Here is an 18,272-nt window from a genome sequence, read left to right as displayed (position 1 = left end):
GTAGTGGACCCAAATGAAGAACCTCCCTATGGCCTGGTAGAGGTTAAGTGCCCTGATGTGAAAGAAATCGGAGAGGCAACCCACACTGAGTTCGTTGGGGGCCATGCAAAACTGAGAAAGAAACACACAATTGGCATTCCAAGGTCAGCTGGTGGTTACTGGCTTAGTTAACTTGGTGTGATCTTGTGACAAATACAAGAGGTGACTTCCATGTGAAGAGGGTATGGAGAGATGATGAGCTGATCACAAAGATCACGGCTAACGTTGATGAATTCTACTTTGGCATACATTCATTTTTTGCTAGGAAGAAAATAGGCAAGAAAAATTTACCAACAAATGATGTTCCTGTTCTATAGTGAATGTAGTTCTATAGTGTTCTATTACAAGAAAAAGCAGTTACCCCAATAAGTCATGCTTCAATTAATTACATTTTATTGTTATTAATTTCATATTGTTGCAACATACCTACCCCAAACTGAAAAGATATGTCAGGAGGAGTTTGTGTTTTCTGATGTGTTCAGAATCTGAAACGATATTGCAGATCATAAGTATAGAGTCAGATTTTTATAAAAATTGTATGACTTTAATTTTTCCACTAAAACCTAAGCATTAAATTCAGCAAAAAAAAGCACACTAAGAAGTATGTGAAAGATTATATGTATAATGTTTGTTAAAACCCTGGCTGAGAAGGTAACAAAAGCTTAAACTTACTAGAAGATAGCAAAATTTCCTTATCACAAACCAGGCAAGTTACTAGCAGGTGAGGAGGAGCATGATGTTATTAGCAGGTGTGTAGATGATGCTGATGTTACTAGCAGGTGTGTAGATGATGCTGATGTCACTAGCAGGTGAGGAGGAGCATGATGTCACTAGCAGGTGTGTAGATGATGCTGATGTCACTAGCAGGTGTGTAGATGATGCTGATGTCACTAGCAGGTGTGTAGAGGATGCTGATGTCACTAGCAGGTGTGTAGATGATGCTGATGTCACTAGCAGGTGAGGAGGAGCATGATGTCACTAGCAGGTGTGTAGATGATGCTGATGTCACTAGCAGGTGAGGAGGAGCATGATGTCACTAGCAGGTGTGTAGATGATGCTGATGTCACTAGCAGGTGTGTAGATGATGCTGATGTCACTAACAGGTGAGGAGGAGCATGATGTCACTAGCAGGTGTGTAGATGATGCTGATGTCACTAGCAGGTGTGTAGATGATGCTGATGTCACTAACAGGTGAGGAGGAGCATGATGTCACTAGCAGGTGTGTAGATGATGCTGATGTCGCTAGGAGGTGTGTAGATGATGCTGATGTCACTAGCAGGTGTGTAGATGATGCTGATGTCACTAGCAGGTGAGGAGGAACATGATGTCACTAGCAGGTGTGTAGATGATGCTGATGTCACTAGCAGGTGAGGAGGAGCATGATGTCACTAGCAGGTGTGTAGATGATGCTGATGTCACTAGCAGGTGAGGAGGAGCATGATGTCACTAGCAGGTGTGTATATGATGCTGATGTCACTAGCAGGTGTGTAGATGATGTTGATGTCACTAGCAGGTGTGTAGATGATGCTGATGTCACTAGCAGGTGAGGAGGAGCATGATGTCACTAGCAGGTGTGTAGATGATGCTGATGTCACTAGCAGGTGTGTAGATGATGCTGATGTCACTAGCAGGTGAGGAGGAGCATGATGTCACTAGCAGGTGTGTAGATGATGCTGATGTCACTAGCAGGTGAGGAGGAGCATGATGTCACTAGCAGGTGTGTAGATGATGCTGATGTCACTAGCAGGTGAGGAGGAGCATGATGTCACTAGCAGGTGTGTAGATGATGCTGATGTCACTAGCAGGTGAGGAGGAGCATGATGTCACTAGCAGGTGTGTAGATGATGCTGATGTCACTAGCAGGTGAGGAGGAGCATGATGTCACTAGCAGGTGTGTAGATGATGCTGATGTCACTAGCAGGTGAGGAGGAGCATGATGTCACTAGCAGGTGTATAGATGATGCTGATGTTACTAGCAGGTGAGGAGGAGCATGATGTCACTAGCAGGTGTATAGATGATGCTGATGTCACTAGCAGGTGAGGAGGAGCATGATGTCACTAGCAGGTGTGTAGATGATGCTGATGTCGCTAGCAGGTGTGTAGGTGATGCTGATGTCGCTAGCAGGTGTGTAGATGATGCTGATGTCGCTAGCAGGTGTGTAGATGATGCTGATGTTGCTAGCAGGTGTGTAGATGATGCTGATGTCGCTAGCAGGTGTGTAGATGATGCTGATGTCGCTAGCAGGTGTGTAGATGATGCTGATGTCACTAGCAGGTGTGTAGATGATGCTGATGTCACTAGCAGGTGTGTAGATGATGCTGATGTCACTAGCAGGTGAGGAGGAGCATGATGTCACTAGCAGGTGTGTAGATGATGCTGATGTCACTAGCAGGTGTGTAGATGATGCTGATGTCACTAGCAGGTGAGGAGGAGCATGATGTCACTAGCAGGTGTGTAGATGATGCTGATGTCACTAGCAGGTGTGTAGATGATGCTGATGTCACTAGCAGGTGTGTAGATGATGCTGATGTCGCTAGCAGGTGTGTAGATGATGCTGATGTCACTAGCAGGTGTGTAGATGATGCTGATGTCACTAGCAGGTGAGGAGGAGCATGATGTCACTAGCAGGTGTGTAGATGATGCTGATGTCACTAGCAGGTGTGTAGATGATGCTGATTTCACTAGCAGGTGAGGAGGAGCATGATGTCACTAGCAGGTGTGTAGATGATGCTGATGTCGCTAGCAGGTGTGTAGATGATGCTGATGTCACTAGCAGGTGTGTAGATGATGCTGATGTCACTAGCAGGTGAGGAGGAGCATGATGTCACTAGCAGGTGTGTAGATGATGCTGATGTCACTAGCAGGTGTGTAGATGATGCTGATGTCGCTAGCAGGTGTGTAGATGATGCTGATGTCGCTAGCAGGTGTGTAGATGATGCTGATGTCACTAGCAGGTGTGTAGATGATGCTGATGTCACTAGCAGGTGAGGAGGAGCATGATGTCACTAGCAGGTGTGTAGATGATGCTGATGTCACTAGCAGGTGTGTAGATGATGCTGATTTCACTAGCAGGTGAGGAGGAGCATGATGTCACTAGCAGGTGTGTAGATGATGCTGATGTCACTAGCAGGTGAGGAGGAGCATGATGTCACTAGCAGGTGTGTAGATGATGCTGATGTCACTAGCAGGTTAGGAGGAGCATGATGTCACTAGCAGGTGTGTAGATGATGCTGATGTCACTAGCAGGTGAGGAGGAGCATGATGTCACTAGCAGGTGTGTAGATGATGCTGATGTCACTAGCAGGTGAGGAGGAGCATGATGTCACTAGCAGGTGAGGAGGAGCATGATGTCACTAGCAGGTGTATAGATGATGCTGATGTCACTAGCAGGTGAGGAGGAGCATGATGTCACTAGCAGGTGAGGAGGAGCATGATGTCACTAGCAGGTGTATAGATGATGCTGATGTCCCTAGCAGGTGAGGAGGAGCATGATGTCACTAGCAGGTGTGTAGATGATGCTGATGTCACTAGCAGGTGAGGAGGAGCATGATGTCACTAGCAGGTGTATAGATGATGCTGATGTTACTAGCAGGTGAGGAGGAGCATGATGTCACTAGCAGGTGTATAGATGATGCTGATGTCACTAGCAGGTGAGGAGGAGCATGATGTCACTAGCAGGTGTATAGATGATGCTGATGTCACTAGCAGGTGAGGAGGAGCATGATGTCACTAGCAGGTGTGTAGATGATGCTGATGTCACTAGCAGGTGAGGAGGAGCATGATGCCACTAGCAGGTGTATAGATGATGCTGATGTTACTAGCAGGTGTATAGATGATGCTGATGTCACTAGCAGGTGAGGAGGAGCATGATGCCACTAGCAGGTGTATAGATGATGCTGATGTTACTAGCAGGTGAGGAGGAGCATGATGCCACTAGCAGGTGTGTAGATGATGCTGATGTCGCTAGCAGGTGTGTAGATGATGCTGATGTCACTAGCAGGTGTGTAGATGATGCTGATGTCACTAGCAGGTGTATAGATGATGCTGATGTTACTAGCAGGTGAGGAGGAGCAAGATGCCACTAGCAGGTGTATAGATGCTGCTGCTGTCACTAGCAGGTGTTTTTTCCAGCTCTTTTTTTCCCCATGCCTCAGCAAGAGCACCTAATTAAAGTAAAGCAAACAACAATACATTATAATAGTATTATTTTGTGTTAAACATAACACTTTAATAAAAAACAACTCACTATTTTAGAAAGTTACTATCACATTTATGCAATAATATACCAGTTACTTAGAACATCAATTCAAAGTTAAATAACCTACAAACCATTAAAAAATAATTTGAATTCTGCTTGTACAACAGGTGTTTGTTCAACTGCTCGTATTTCCTAAATTGTTGTGGATTTTATTGATAACTTGAATTGTCTTTGTTAATTTTGTGTGACTTAAGCCAGAAAGAGAGTAGTATAAAAGGGTGATGGCAAAAGTATAAAAACACCGCTTCACTAACCTGCTCGACTGTTAGCATAACTGCTACCATGTGCTACATTAACTGTATAACGTTACATCTAACAATACAAATAAACATACTATATTTTATTAATGTCTATAGTTGCCGATAAACTTTTAATTTAAGTTATTGTTTTAGTTAACATTACACTCACCTGGGACAGGACGGCTGTTGTGATCGTGCTCCTGCACCATCTCGACATTTACTGCTCTGCACCACAAACATCCCGTTTTGGAAGGCACAGCTCGTGGTGCGAGATCTTTACGACCGGACTCCGGTTGGACACGGACCTCATCCTCCGTGTAGTGCTAAACACACACTAAAGTCCTACCTTTCCTCACAGTAAAGGTCGCCCCCTCCTCTCTCCGTATAGCCCAATTTCAACGCTTTTTTAAAATTTTCGTCGGTGGGAAAACTATGAAATGATAAATAAGGTTGTTTTTTTAATTTGAAGAACACAAAGGCACACTACACCTCTGATTACTTTTGGTCTCCGCCATTTTTCGTCAAGCGAATGAACGCTAGCGCTTTCACCGGAAAATAACTTACCCTACTTCCGGTTTGCCTACGTCATGGTGTGAAATAGGCCTATATGAAGACTCAGATCCTATCTCTTAAAGAGCATATTGCAGGTTAGAAGACCCAACGAGTCAATGTATAGAAAAATAATGTAGGAACTAGGTTTTCTTAAAAAAAAAATTATAAATACGCTACAGTGGCTTCTGGAGTCGTTTTTGTGATAAAATTTTACTTCCGCATCTGAAAATGGGCGTGACGTAGCAAGAGGGAGAGCGGTCGATTCAAACAACAGGGGGAAAAATGGACCGCAATGACGTTTCAGACGCTGAGGAAATTGTTCATACTTACTTGTATGACGGACCACAGCCATACAATTATGAACCTGCTAGGCTGCCAAGAGAGCAGGGACAGGCCAGGATTAATGTTAGACAGAACAACGGTCAGAGGAGACAAATTGAGTTGTGGTGTGAGGAGAACCAGTGGAGAACAGGGCAGGTGTCTTGGTGAGAGACCAGTGTTAGCTTATAGATACACGTTCGCTAACGATATAAACTGTGCTCAAAATATTGTACAGATTATTACCATCGTATAACAGTTAATAGCAAATATATTATTGGTCATCTGGGCGTATTGGAACTTACAATAACAGAAACTAAGCTTTGATCAGGCGTTTGTCATGCTCATTAATATCCGTCCAGACTTACGTTACGTGATATAACTTAGCAGTTTCTCATCGAGAGACAGAGATATTTTTATTCCTGATACAATTTTTTGTTCCATAGGTGCATGTGTGGGAAATGCGAGGCAATGTTTAAAGCTGAGGAAAGTCCCCAGCTAGAAATGCTACGTTCCAAGGACGTTCTCAGAACGTCCCCACTGGTGTCAAGGACGTCGCCTAGTAACGTTCCGGGAACGTTCGGAGACGGTCATGATGTGGAGTTCTTTAAAGGGTCGGGGGACGTTATTTTGCGGACCTTCACAGAACATTCAGGACGTTATCGGAACGTTTAGGGGACCATGTTATATTTGCAAATGTGATGTTCCCAGAACGTTCTCAGAACGTCCCCACTGGTGTCAAGGACGTCGCCTAGTAACGTTCCGGGAACGTTCGTAGACGGTCATGATGTGGAGTTCTTTAAAGGGTTGGGGGACGTTATTTTGAGGACCTTCACAGAACATTCAGGACGTTATGTGAACGTTTTCAGAACGTCCCCACTGGTCTCAAGGACCTGTAGGGAACCAAACTAGAATTTTACTGCAAAAAACACTTGTTCTTTCAGAACTTTAAACAGGAATAAGCATGCACGTTTAACACATTCAAAGATAAAATCAGTCATTTATTTTGTGTGAACAAAAACAGATTATAAATAAATTATATATTACATAAATTATATATATATATATTATACACACACACAAATATTAGGAAACAGTAATAACAAAAAGAACACATATTTATATTCATTTTATGTTGCGTAAATGGTGAACAACAAATAACAAAAACAATAATTTATATTAAATATATACTGTGTGTGTGTGTGTGTGTGTGTGTGTGTGTGTGTGTGTGTGTGTGTGTGTGTGTGTGTGTGTGTGTGTGTGTGTATGTGTATCAGTCACTGTCTCCATCCTCAGGAGGTGCCCGAAGTTCTTCTTCCGCTGCCTGAAAAAATTAAACATTATATTTACCAATCACTTCAACAACTTTTTAATTACTTTTAACTCCACTTTGTTTATAAGTACCGGTACTAAGTAAATAAATCAAAACAGTTATGTTATTCTAGAGAATAGAGAGAGAGAGAGCTCTCAGTGAATAAAACAACTTACAGGTGTTGCGACCAACTTGGGTTTCCCCTATACATGTATCAATTTCCTTTTCTGTGTGTTTCGGAAATTGTTTGGCACAAGCACCTAGAAGAGAAAAAAAAAATGTAACAAAATAAATGTGAAAAGTCTCAGGGCTCAAAACTATGCTGAAAAGTTTTTACAAGAACAATAGTCACAGCTCCACCGAACAAAAATTGAAAAAAGAGACACTTAAACATTTAAAATGGACCATTATTATGACGTTATTGTTATACATTTTTAAATATGTAGACTAGGCTATTATAGGTATTTTTATAGTTTGGATTATTTTATATTTTTATTTTATATTTGTTATAATATCCCATTAGTCCTAATAGATGCGATTTCAACTATTTCTGTAGTACTTTTATAAAGAACAACGCTTTTTCACATAACGCAGTGAAGCAGCCCTGCACGAGAGAATAATTGATTCTAAAATAAGAATTGATCAACCGATTCAGCACCATCGCCTCGGACAGCACCGGGGAACGGCGCGATGTGGAAATAATATTGCTGTTGACGCAATTGCCCTGCTCCCTCCAAAATGGATACAAATGCATATTCTACAAGGGGTTTAAAATAATCTAAATAAATATATGACGATTATCACTATTGACATAAAATGTGAAAATAAATTAAAAGTGTTAAGCCATATTACAGTAGGCAGTTATGACATGCAAAATATGAATTTTTATTTAAGCGTTGAGCATTATAAACAATCAGACACGAATCTGATGAGCTCATGATGCAATAACCAATCATATGAGTTTAGATAAGAATTAAGAAAAAAAAACTGCTGGTTTGCGGGAGTTTTTGCCGCGTTCACGCCAGTGCCGCCTCAGACAGAGACAGACACAATCTGGATTTCACTGAATTCACTCGTGGAAAACTGTATATGTAAGTGAGATATTAATTTATAATCCTATTGTTTTTTTCATGCTACTAAAATAACGACTTGATTTTGTAATCGGAAAAACTAATTAACTAATTCATAAATGGGTCTTGTGATAGTTTACAATAATTTGTATTTGTAATATTGCAAATGTTTTTGTGTTTTCGTGAAATTAAATATAATATAAATTAAATATAAGCATAGGCCTATATGGTGTAGTTTACAGCTAGAGTCCTGCACGGGTTCGGGTACCTGTAGGGGTACCTGTAGGTTTTTGCTCAAACGGATGAAAAATATCCACCTGTGTCGGATACGGGTGCAGGTCGGGTCGGACACGGGGGAAACATGGGTTTAAAACAATCACATGCAAACGTAATGCATATTTTTAGGAACACATCTACAAAAATATGCCTGTATTTCAAGTTGATAAAATAATTTTTTATAAAACAATTTAAATTCCATATCAGTTTATTTGTGTCCACGTGCCACGCCCTCCCAGGAATCTATAACGTTAACTATACTTCCACTTTTAAAAATTCATCATAACCGCGCGCGCTATCTGCTTGCAGTCGTCGAGATGGATTCTGAGGAGTTTAAGAAAAGAATAGCTAGTGGAGGAGTTTGTAAAGTTGTAGACAATACGTCATCAAAAATCAAGTCCAATATGTGGGAGAAATTTGGAGTTAACTGAAGAAAATATTGTGAACGGCTTATTTGCTGCATGCATTTTCGTGTTCGGAAATGTGGAACTTCATTGCTGAGGAAGCACAGATAACTGGTTAAGTGAGGAAGCTCATTAAATAACTTCATATTCATATTTTCTCACAATATTTTGTCACCTATATCACAATGCATCTGTTATTTTCTTATTTTTTAAATTCTCATATTTACATTTACATTTATTTGTTTAGTTTATTGTAATAAAGTTTTGACATCCAAAAGTACACTTTATGAGCAATATGAATAAGTGAATAAGTAAAACTAAAACCATATGAAACATTTATGATTATTAGTGATGAAAACAGTTGTGCTTCTTCACATTTTTGTGTTTTTCAGGGTTATTTGATGAATGAAAGAAAAAAAAGCAGCATTTATTTGAAATGTAAATCTTAACTCTCTTTTCTGGCCAATTTAATGCATCCTTGCTGAATAAAATGATTTTTTTTTTTTTTTACTTGTTTTTTTTTTCGTTTAGAAGTCAAAAACGAGAAAACAAATTATTCGAAGGTACAGGGTAAGTACAGACATTTTTCTGTTTATCATTTGCTCTTTAAAAAGTTGCATGATGAAGTGAAAAGAAGAGAGAAGTTTTGAAAAGCATACTTAAAACAATATGGTGGAGGGCTGTCCCAATGAAGGTCAGTTTTCCTTTTCGGCCTTTCAGGCTGTAATTTGACCAGGCCTCATTGGTGGCTATTTTCCGAAGGATTCTCCTCACAGCGTCTCCAATGTTGCTACCTCCCATCAGGCTCAAAAACTGTATCTATGCAACATATAAAGATAAATAAAGCAAATGTTAGTATTGCAATGCCACATGGAGCAGGGTAACTGCTGACACACAAGCAAATGCGAGAGGTGTATTTAATTCTGATAATTTAGCCTACATGCACACAGATCTACATTTTGAACTTAAAAATGTCACTTTTGTGACAAAAAGGTTACTGACCCCTGTGCTATATCAACATACCATCCTTTTTTTCCCTTCTGGGCCCTCAAGTTTTAATAGGAAAGCTTGCAGCTCCTGCAATGTTTTGCAGGGCCTCTCAATGGTCTCCTGTGGTGGTGTTGTGATGGTTGCCGGACCAGGACGATTCTGTTGAATAGCCTGGATCAGACGCTAAATAGAATTGGAAATATCTGTTGACATTCTCTCAATTGCGAGGAGCATCCGCTGCTCAGATTGTTCGATGAGATGCTGGAAATCTGAAAAATTTAGATGGGTGAGATGATGATGATGGAAGGGGGGGGTTCATCTTGACATTTAGTTATTTGCTTAGTATTCAGGCATATGTGTGGTACTTCAAGAAATAAAATATAGACATTGGCATGACTGTATTGCCAGATGCAATAGCTGGTCTAATTTGGATAGTAAGTCAAGTCATCTTCATTTATATAGCGCTTTTAACGATGCAGATTGTTTAAAAGCAGCTTTACAGAGATGAATGTATAATTTAAGGTAACAGAGATTGAGATTAGAAAATGCAGCCATAATCTTAATTTATTGAACCATTTATCTTAACAAATGAATAGAATATCAACATTAAAAATGCATACCATGAAAAGTATTATTAGCTGAAAGATTTGGAAGGGATGGCTCATCTTCCTCAGGTGAGTGAGCTGTGATGTCAGTAGGTGGTTTGTCTAAAAACAGACATTGAAAGCATGCGATAAACTCAGTTCAGGGGAGTTGAGTACTTTTACACAAAATGCCATGACAAAAAATACCAACCTGCAACTCACACAATATAAGACACTCCAACCAAATTCAAAACTTTTTTAAAATAGGATTTCCATTAGAAATTTGTTTGTACTGTATTTCACACAAAATAGCTTCTTCCCGTCAGCTGGCAATGCACTTATTTTGCCTGTTCACTAATTGACGCTGACGCACCACCATCAAATCAACACAACACAAGAAATTACACCAAAAGTTAAATCTGTTACTTACAACTTGGAGGCTTTGGGAGGCTTGATGGCTTCTGAGAGGATGTTGACATTTTTCTCCTTTTTTTGGTAGGAATCTCACATTCTTCTATTCATTCAGGATGAAACAGTTTATATATAGTTTAGTTTTATAGAGTAGTTTTCTCTGTAATCATGGCATGATTTTTATACATAAATAGTGGACTAATGTATGACAAAAAGCAATCGCATATGTTTACCTTCACTCTCGGTCCAGTATTTTGATGGTACTTTTTTTTTCCGCTCTTTTAGCACCTCTTCTTCTGTGTCCACGTTTGAACTTTCTACAGCTTTTTTGGCTCGTTCTCTGGCTGTCTTATAGTTGTCTAAGGACAGAGTAAATTTGAGTTATCTTTTTAGTTTTTGTAATCATTTTACTGTGTAAAGGCAGTGTACTTTCATATGACTATATATTTATTCAGTTTTCTCACCAGTCTCGGAGAGTATTCTTATTTTGTGCCGCTTCCAGAGCTCCTTATCTGGCCTTTGGGAGGCCTTTGCCATGGCAGCAGCGTTTCTACGGGGCCAGTAGCAAATCAGAACCTAAAACATTTCAGGGAATATGTTATTTCCGGTATTACGTGTGTGTGTGTGTGTGTGTGTGTGTGTGTGTGTGTGTGTGTGCGCATGTACCCTTACCCCATTCACCTCCTCTACCCATAATGCAGGCGCCACAGCAATTGCATTTTCTTGTTCAAAAATAACTATGTAAAATCCAACCTACATTACAAACAGAAGAACAGACACTCCTTAGAAAAGACGGTCAATATTCAGTATATGAAATCTAAGTTAAGACATTAAAGCAATGACAGAAAAAAAAATAATACTAACTATGTACATATTTCCATATTTCATTAATCAAGGTCATGAAGGAGAGAAAAGACAACTTTGCGGCCATGCCCATCCTCAAGGATCATTGCCCTTCCTTGCAAGTTTGCCTTGTCCAGTATCTCCATCTTTGATGGACCACATACATAGGCTCCATAGATCATCGAGTCACATGGTTCGTAAGGTACGACATTAAGTGCGAGAATACTCTACATAAGAGCTTTCCGGAGTTGGTCCTCTCCAGAACTTCACACCAGGATGTTGGGCTAACAATGTAAACATTATTAGGATGTTTCAATTGTATTGGTTTCTCTTCACATGTTTGTATAGGAATCTGTGAACGTTCTTGGAGCCGTTTTGCTGCTTGGACTAGAACATGGTTTCCTGATCTAACCATCTTCTTCAGCTGGTGCATGTAGCTCTCAAACGCAAGGCACTGCATTTGTCTAATGATCCTGAGAATTTTGAGCAGTTTTTCTGCAGCATTGTGCTTGATATTATATTCATTGATCCACCTCTTTAACTCCTCTTCTAAATTTTCAGTGGGCATATCAATGTTGGCAGTATTCTGAAAAAACTCTCCATCCATGTCACTACTGGAATATTCAAGAACCATATTCTCTGTGTCTTCTGCCATTGTATGTTGTAGTGATGTGACTGCACTGATGTCAGTATTGACAAACGACATTTCATCGCTGTCACTATTAGATTCTCCAGTCATTGCATTTTTTAGGCCTGGGTTCCAGATTGGCATAGTGTCCCTGGGATTGTGTGCTTCATTGTTTAGCACAGTACTAGGACCAGCTGCGTTAATGTGCACATTTCTCATTTTCCGTTGTACCCTCTGCCATAGTCGTTTGTATTCTCTTTTCCTAGCTTCTGCAGGCATCCAGTTGTGTGACACAGCTATGTGTTTTTTTCTCTGCAAATGTGTACACGCATGTTATTTAAGTAAAAAACCTAAAGATCGTACATTTTTAGGCAAATACAGTGATCTTTCACGCCACATTATAAGGTGAAAAACATCTTGATATAACATTGAACTTATCACATTGCTGTGAAATCGATTCCTTTTCTGGCATGGCAGCAATATGCTGTAAATTTGAAAACCTTTTTTGCAAGACAAGCCTACCTTCTGAGATGACATCATGGTAATCTGTCTGTAGGGCAGGGTCTGGAAAGCACAGACAAGAGACAAAGTGAATTGAAATCACATATACGTAGACGTGGGACAATTTTATTTACACTTGTTACTTCAAAGGATACAGATGATATTAGATACAATGCCTGAATTGTGAATTGCCTAACCGGTTGTGCATTAAAGTTTAATTTCTATAATTATTACTATAATTATTATTATTATTATTATTATTTTATTTTTATTTTATTTTGTTTGTGTGTTTTGTATTTATGTATTTATAGTTTGTTCTGGTTTTGTTATGTTTTGTTAAACATGGACCTTTATTTTTACCAAAAAGGCTTATTTCTTCTTTTTTTTCTGCTTATTTCTAGGCTCTTTTTTTTAAATGCAAGCGCAAACTGGGTGCTGGCTGTTTGGCCAGAATAAGCTCGAAGTCGTGCACCTCTAGAAGCGGAGTTTCGTGCAGTTACAAAAAATGCCGTGCACACATTTGCGCGAAATGGGGTCTCGCGCCCACTGTGATGACGGCACCGTCGCGCTCGTGCGGAGGTTGAGGGACGCGCGCGAGCTCACAGCCAAGCCTGTGAGAAGGCGCGTTAATTTTCAAATAAAGTATAATTTACAATAATGATATTAATTGTATTCATAATTTATTTTAAAGTAGCTAATGTTAACATGACAGACCCTAAAAAATTAATGAGCTTATCTGAAAAGGATAAGCTACTTCTTTAGAGCAAATGACGTCACGTAAACATAACGGTATTTAACGACAAATAACGGCGATGACAGTGCGGACCAGTGGTATAAAGTTAAAGAAAAAGACGGAAAAACAGTTTGTCTGAGTAAATGTGGTACATTTATTACTGGAAAAGAAAGTCCGTCAATTTTATGACAATTTATTCAATTTCTTGTGGAAACGGCCGTTTTACCATGAGAAAATTTCGCTCAAAAGCTAACGTTACTGTCCTTATAATTCCATATTATTATTATTTATATCATGTAACGTACATTATATGTCATTTTGTTTTGTGTTTTTAATTTAAATAGAATGGTTAATTAGAAGAATTACCTCAGAGAAACTGACAGTTGGGATGTCCAGTTGGGATGTCCACTGAGTGAGTGAGAGGTGTGAGCGCGATGGTCACAGACCCCAGCTTATATACCCGCTGCCAGATTTAGAATTTGTGACCTATATAGGTGTTAAACGTTTTTTTTTTTTATAAAAAAAAAATGTATATTTATATAATGATATATTGCGTTATAATACTAATAATTACGTTATATTATGTAATGGATAATGTGAAAAATAATAATAAAGAAAATAATAAAGAAAATAATAAAGAAAATAGCCATTTCCGTCTAGATACCTGCGTCCATAGCAACACTTTGTTTTTCATGGCAACGGTGTGTTATACTTAGCAGCGCCTGTTATCAAGAAATAATACATTAGAATTCAAATATATAAATTAAATGAGTATAAATTAATATATATACATATAATTTAGTATTATTTACTAATAAATAATTCATATTATAATAATTGTAATTTAGTATTATTTTTACAATTTATTTAAAAATGTTTAAGTGCAAATAAACCCAATAGGTCATATTTCCCGGTTGTAAAATTGTCGTGTTTTATTCGTATTATAGATAGGCGAACATTTCTCATGAAAAATCGTTCATTATTGTAATGTATAAGATTAAAAACGTCTTACCTGTTTCTTCTTCTCAGATGTGCAGAACCTGACTCATCCGATTGATTTTTTTCTTCATGGTAAAAAATAAATAAATAAGTCTTCTCCCAGAATGAGGTTCAAGCAGCTGCTTTCCTTTTGTATGTATATATATATATTTATATATTTATTTATTTATTATTATTTTATTTTTTTTCATTACCTAGATACATATAGGCCTATTATAATTATACAACATACAAAAACCAGTGGCGGATACAGAACGTCATTAATAGGTGGGCCTGGTGAATATACAGAGGGGCCTCGGGTTTTTTAATCTTATACACATGATTCCCGGGCTCTGTATTATAGAGCTTTCACACTGCGCGCGGATGCGGTCCGGCGATCCGTTCCATGTGCGGTGCAGTGCAGAGATCGTTTCCGCACCGAGTCTATTTCTGATGTGCTGCACGCGCTGAATTAAAGTGACAGGCTGACGGTGCATGGTTCGTGGTCAAAATGAACACAGATTGACATGAAAATATAATAATCTCACCATAAATGCGTTTAATTAAATAAAATGTAGTAATCTCACCATAAATGCATTTAATTTATTTATACTCTTTTACACAGTCATCTTTTTTTTTACTTTAGGACTGGGGTAAAGCAAGGAAAAATAAAATTTACTTCAACAAGGTGACATAATGAACAACTCTCGTCTCATTCATGGTGGATGTGAAAAAACAATTTCTTTGTGACATGCAATATTTATTGTATTAAAACTTAAATGCAAAAGAAAAGGCATGTTAGTCGGCTGTTTTTGTCAATTTTAAGATTTGAAATGTTTGCGATTTTGCGAAGTACTACATGGTTAAATATTTTACCACTTGTTTGAGCAACTTAATATATAAATCTATATAAGTAGCGCTGAATACGTTGTTTAAATTGTGTTAAAACGTCTATTAAAGAGTGTATATGTACAAAGAGAATCGCAATGCTGACAACCCTTTTTTTTTACTTTTTTAATAAAAGTTTCTGATAACTTCTGGATTTGAAATACAAATAGTGAGTATGTGTTTGTGGTAGCCTACAGTCGTGGATCAGTCACGCACTGCACACGGAGTATGTGTGTTTCACAGTGTAACAGTGTAACAGTGGTGTTACGCCACTTTTAAGTCAGTGCGCGCACGGAGAGCGTGTGGCCGGCCCGTGCAGAAAACAAATTCACAAGAGAACCAGCTGTGTTGCATGATAGCATCACTGGACTGACACGTGATATGCCGACATAATATTTTTATTTTGTAGCTATTTTTCGTAGCTACTTTACTTAAATGTCCTCATGAAACTATTAAAATTAAATTATTTATTAATTTGTTATTATTAAAATTAAAAAAATTAATTGTTTTTATTAATCTGATTGGGTGGGCCACCAGTCAATCTGCCCACCCAGGCCCACCCATATATCCGCGCCTGACAAAAACTAGCCAAAACACATCTAACAGAACAAAAGTTTATTTATTTATACAACATTAACGTGCTTTTTAAATTAACGAAATGTAATATTCATCTTTATAGAAGATACAGTACAATAGCCTACAACAATCTGCAAACTTCATATTCATAGCAGATTTAAAACAGTCCTTTTTGTGGTGGTTTATTTTGCTAAAGTTTTCTTGATATTGTGAGTTTACACAAATAAAAGCTTTAAATAATGTATTATTCTTATGACCAAAAATTGAGTATTTTAAGTAGTTTACACTGTTGACAGGAAAAAAATGCAAGCGACTGCATGGCCGCTTCCATGCCCTGCAGTGCGCGCGCTCCCCACTCCGCACATAAAGAAAGGACGATGCACCAGCAGCAGTGGCTCACAGTTGAATTGGGCTGCAGCTCTCCCTTCTGAATACAGTCAGCCGCGGGTGTGGCAGTGCCTCACCAAAATATTCATTTTTAATATTTGTATAGAAATGTACAGTAGGCTATATCGACATTTATATAGAAAATAATAAATGGTAAATGTGTCGTAAGTTGTAAAGTGCGCTTAATAAATTCAAAATTAACGCACGACTTCGAAGCGGGTGCTATGAAACAGTGTCAGAGCTCCACAAAACTCCACAATTTTCCAATGTAAATGTGGTGAAAAATTGAACTGCATCACTTATGCATCGCTTATTTTCACGTTGCCTTGATCTATGACATTGTATTGTTTTGTATGTCTATTTGTTAATAAGGGATTTATGGACACATCAAGGATTTTAGATCTGTAGAGTAAAAGCCATAGTTTTTATTTTGAAGTAACAAATATCAAATCCTACCCACAAAATTAGCAGAGAGGACCTAATAAATTGGCTAGCATGTTAGTGTTATTATTTAACAAATAAGTTTAATACTTATTGTATTATTATTTAATATTTTCATTAATTAGATGTAGATTTAATACATCTTTGCGTTCATTAATTTGTCATATTTTTAACGTTGTTGTGTGACCATATAACAACCACATTGGGAACGTTATTATATGACCAACAGAGGACCATGCGAGAACGTTCTGTTAACATCCCGAATGTCCTCTTTGTAACGTTGTTGTGTGACCATATAATAACCAATATCGAACGTCCCCCTAAAGTAATAACGGGAACGTTATTATATGACCAACAGAGAACCGTATGGGAACGTTCTGTTCACGTCCCGAATGTCCTCTTTGTAACGTTGTTTCATGACCATATAACAACCAGTATGGAACGTTCCCCTAAAGTCACTTTGGGAACGTTATTATATGACCAACAGAGGACCATGCGAGAACGTTCTGTTAACGTCTCAAATGTCCTCTCTGTAACGTTTGCTATGTGACCATAAAATGCCCTCAAATAGAACGTCCCCCTAAAGTCATTTAAGGAACCTTGAACTGCAGCACTTTCATAACCAAAATAGGACGTTCCAAGAACGTCCCTAATGTTCTGTAAAGGTTCGGAACTTTCGTTACCTTTAGATAACTTTTAGGGAACGTTGCACAAGGTCGCGAGAACGTCCCCTCCTACGTGGGAATTTAATTACTCATTTTTTCGTAGTAACTGTAACTAATTACAGTTACAATAATTTTGTAATTAAATTACGTAACGCCGTTACATGTAACTAGTTACTCCCCAACACTGTCCACAACACAGTACTACCCAAAGATTGCCTGATCCATTTCTTTAGCCAGTGTCTCTTTTGTAATCACTCTCCTCTAGATGGCTCCCTTTAGTAAATAATGTTTGCAAAGAGGATTCAACAGCTGTAGAGGTGCACCCAGTAATTTTGTTTCCTCTTTAAAAATCAAATACATATCCACAGCATCGAATCAGCATTAAAATGTTGTGCTATTTTGTTCAACAAATACTTAACATCTAGCTAAGAACTTAAAACTCACAATAGAGTTCTTGCACTCATGTCCACGGCACAACTCTGTGTATGAAGAGTATTCCACGTACACTACCCAGCTTCCCACGAAAACAGCCAACCAGGAAAAAAACAGGTACTTCATGTGTAGGTAGGAGAACCGGGCCTGTGCACAGACAAATAGACCATGTAACATGCAGAAAAATGCATTCCTTTAACAAAATATCTCCAAACATTAACTGAAAAACCTGAAAAGTGGTTTTGTTGATATTCATATAGGTATATTTTTCATTATAAAACTATTTATAATAGATGCTGAAAACTTTGACTGTTACAGACTATGCAGTGAAGGTTTGATTTTAGTACTACACTCTTTAAAAGAAAGGTGCTTCACAATGTCATAGAATAACCTTTTTGTCTAAATGGTTCCATAAAGAACCATTAACATATGAAGAATCTTCCTGTATTACAAAAGGTTCTTTGTGGCAAAATAAAGTTCTTCAGATTATAAAAAGGTAAGAAAGAGATGGTTCTTTAAAGAACCTTTGACTGAATGCTTCTTTGTGGAACCAAAAATGGTTCTTCTATGGTTTTGCTGTGAAATAACCTTTTAAGCACCTTTATTTTTTTAAGAGTGGAGGAAAATTTGAAGATGCTAATGTGTGCTGATTATGTGCCGATACAGTTTGCTGTAGGTTCTTGCTGTAGGTCCTCAGTTTGCTGTAAGGGGCAGGATTGCTAAAAACCAGATGAAAGCAACACAGC

At 38.3% G+C, this 18,272-nt stretch overlaps 1 long non-coding RNA gene across 3 annotated transcripts; it reads right to left on the bottom strand.

Annotated features, from left to right (window-relative positions):
• Nucleotides 1-6,919: 6,919 nt before the first annotated feature.
• On the bottom strand, nucleotides 6,920-10,556 carry LOC132097099 (uncharacterized). 3 transcript variants are annotated; one of them, XR_009422668.1, is made up of 5 exons: nucleotides 10,474-10,556; nucleotides 10,080-10,166; nucleotides 9,493-9,728; nucleotides 9,129-9,288; nucleotides 6,920-6,979 (listed from the first exon to the last, which is right to left on the bottom strand). It is a non-coding gene; the product is annotated as an uncharacterized LOC132097099 (long non-coding RNA). The 3 variants fall into 3 exon arrangements; XR_009422666.1 differs by lacking the exon at nucleotides 6,920-6,979 and having other exon boundaries at nucleotides 9,051-9,288; XR_009422667.1 differs by lacking the exons at nucleotides 6,920-6,979; nucleotides 9,493-9,728 and having other exon boundaries at nucleotides 9,051-9,288.
• Nucleotides 10,557-18,272: the final 7,716 nt, after the last annotated feature.

Source organism: Carassius carassius, chromosome 2 (assembly GCF_963082965.1).
Source record: "Carassius carassius chromosome 2, fCarCar2.1, whole genome shotgun sequence".
In the NCBI taxonomy this organism is placed as follows: domain Eukaryota; kingdom Metazoa; phylum Chordata; class Actinopteri; order Cypriniformes; family Cyprinidae; genus Carassius; species Carassius carassius.
Note: the sequence above shows the minus strand (reverse complement) of the source record. Positions and strands in the feature narration are given on the sequence as shown.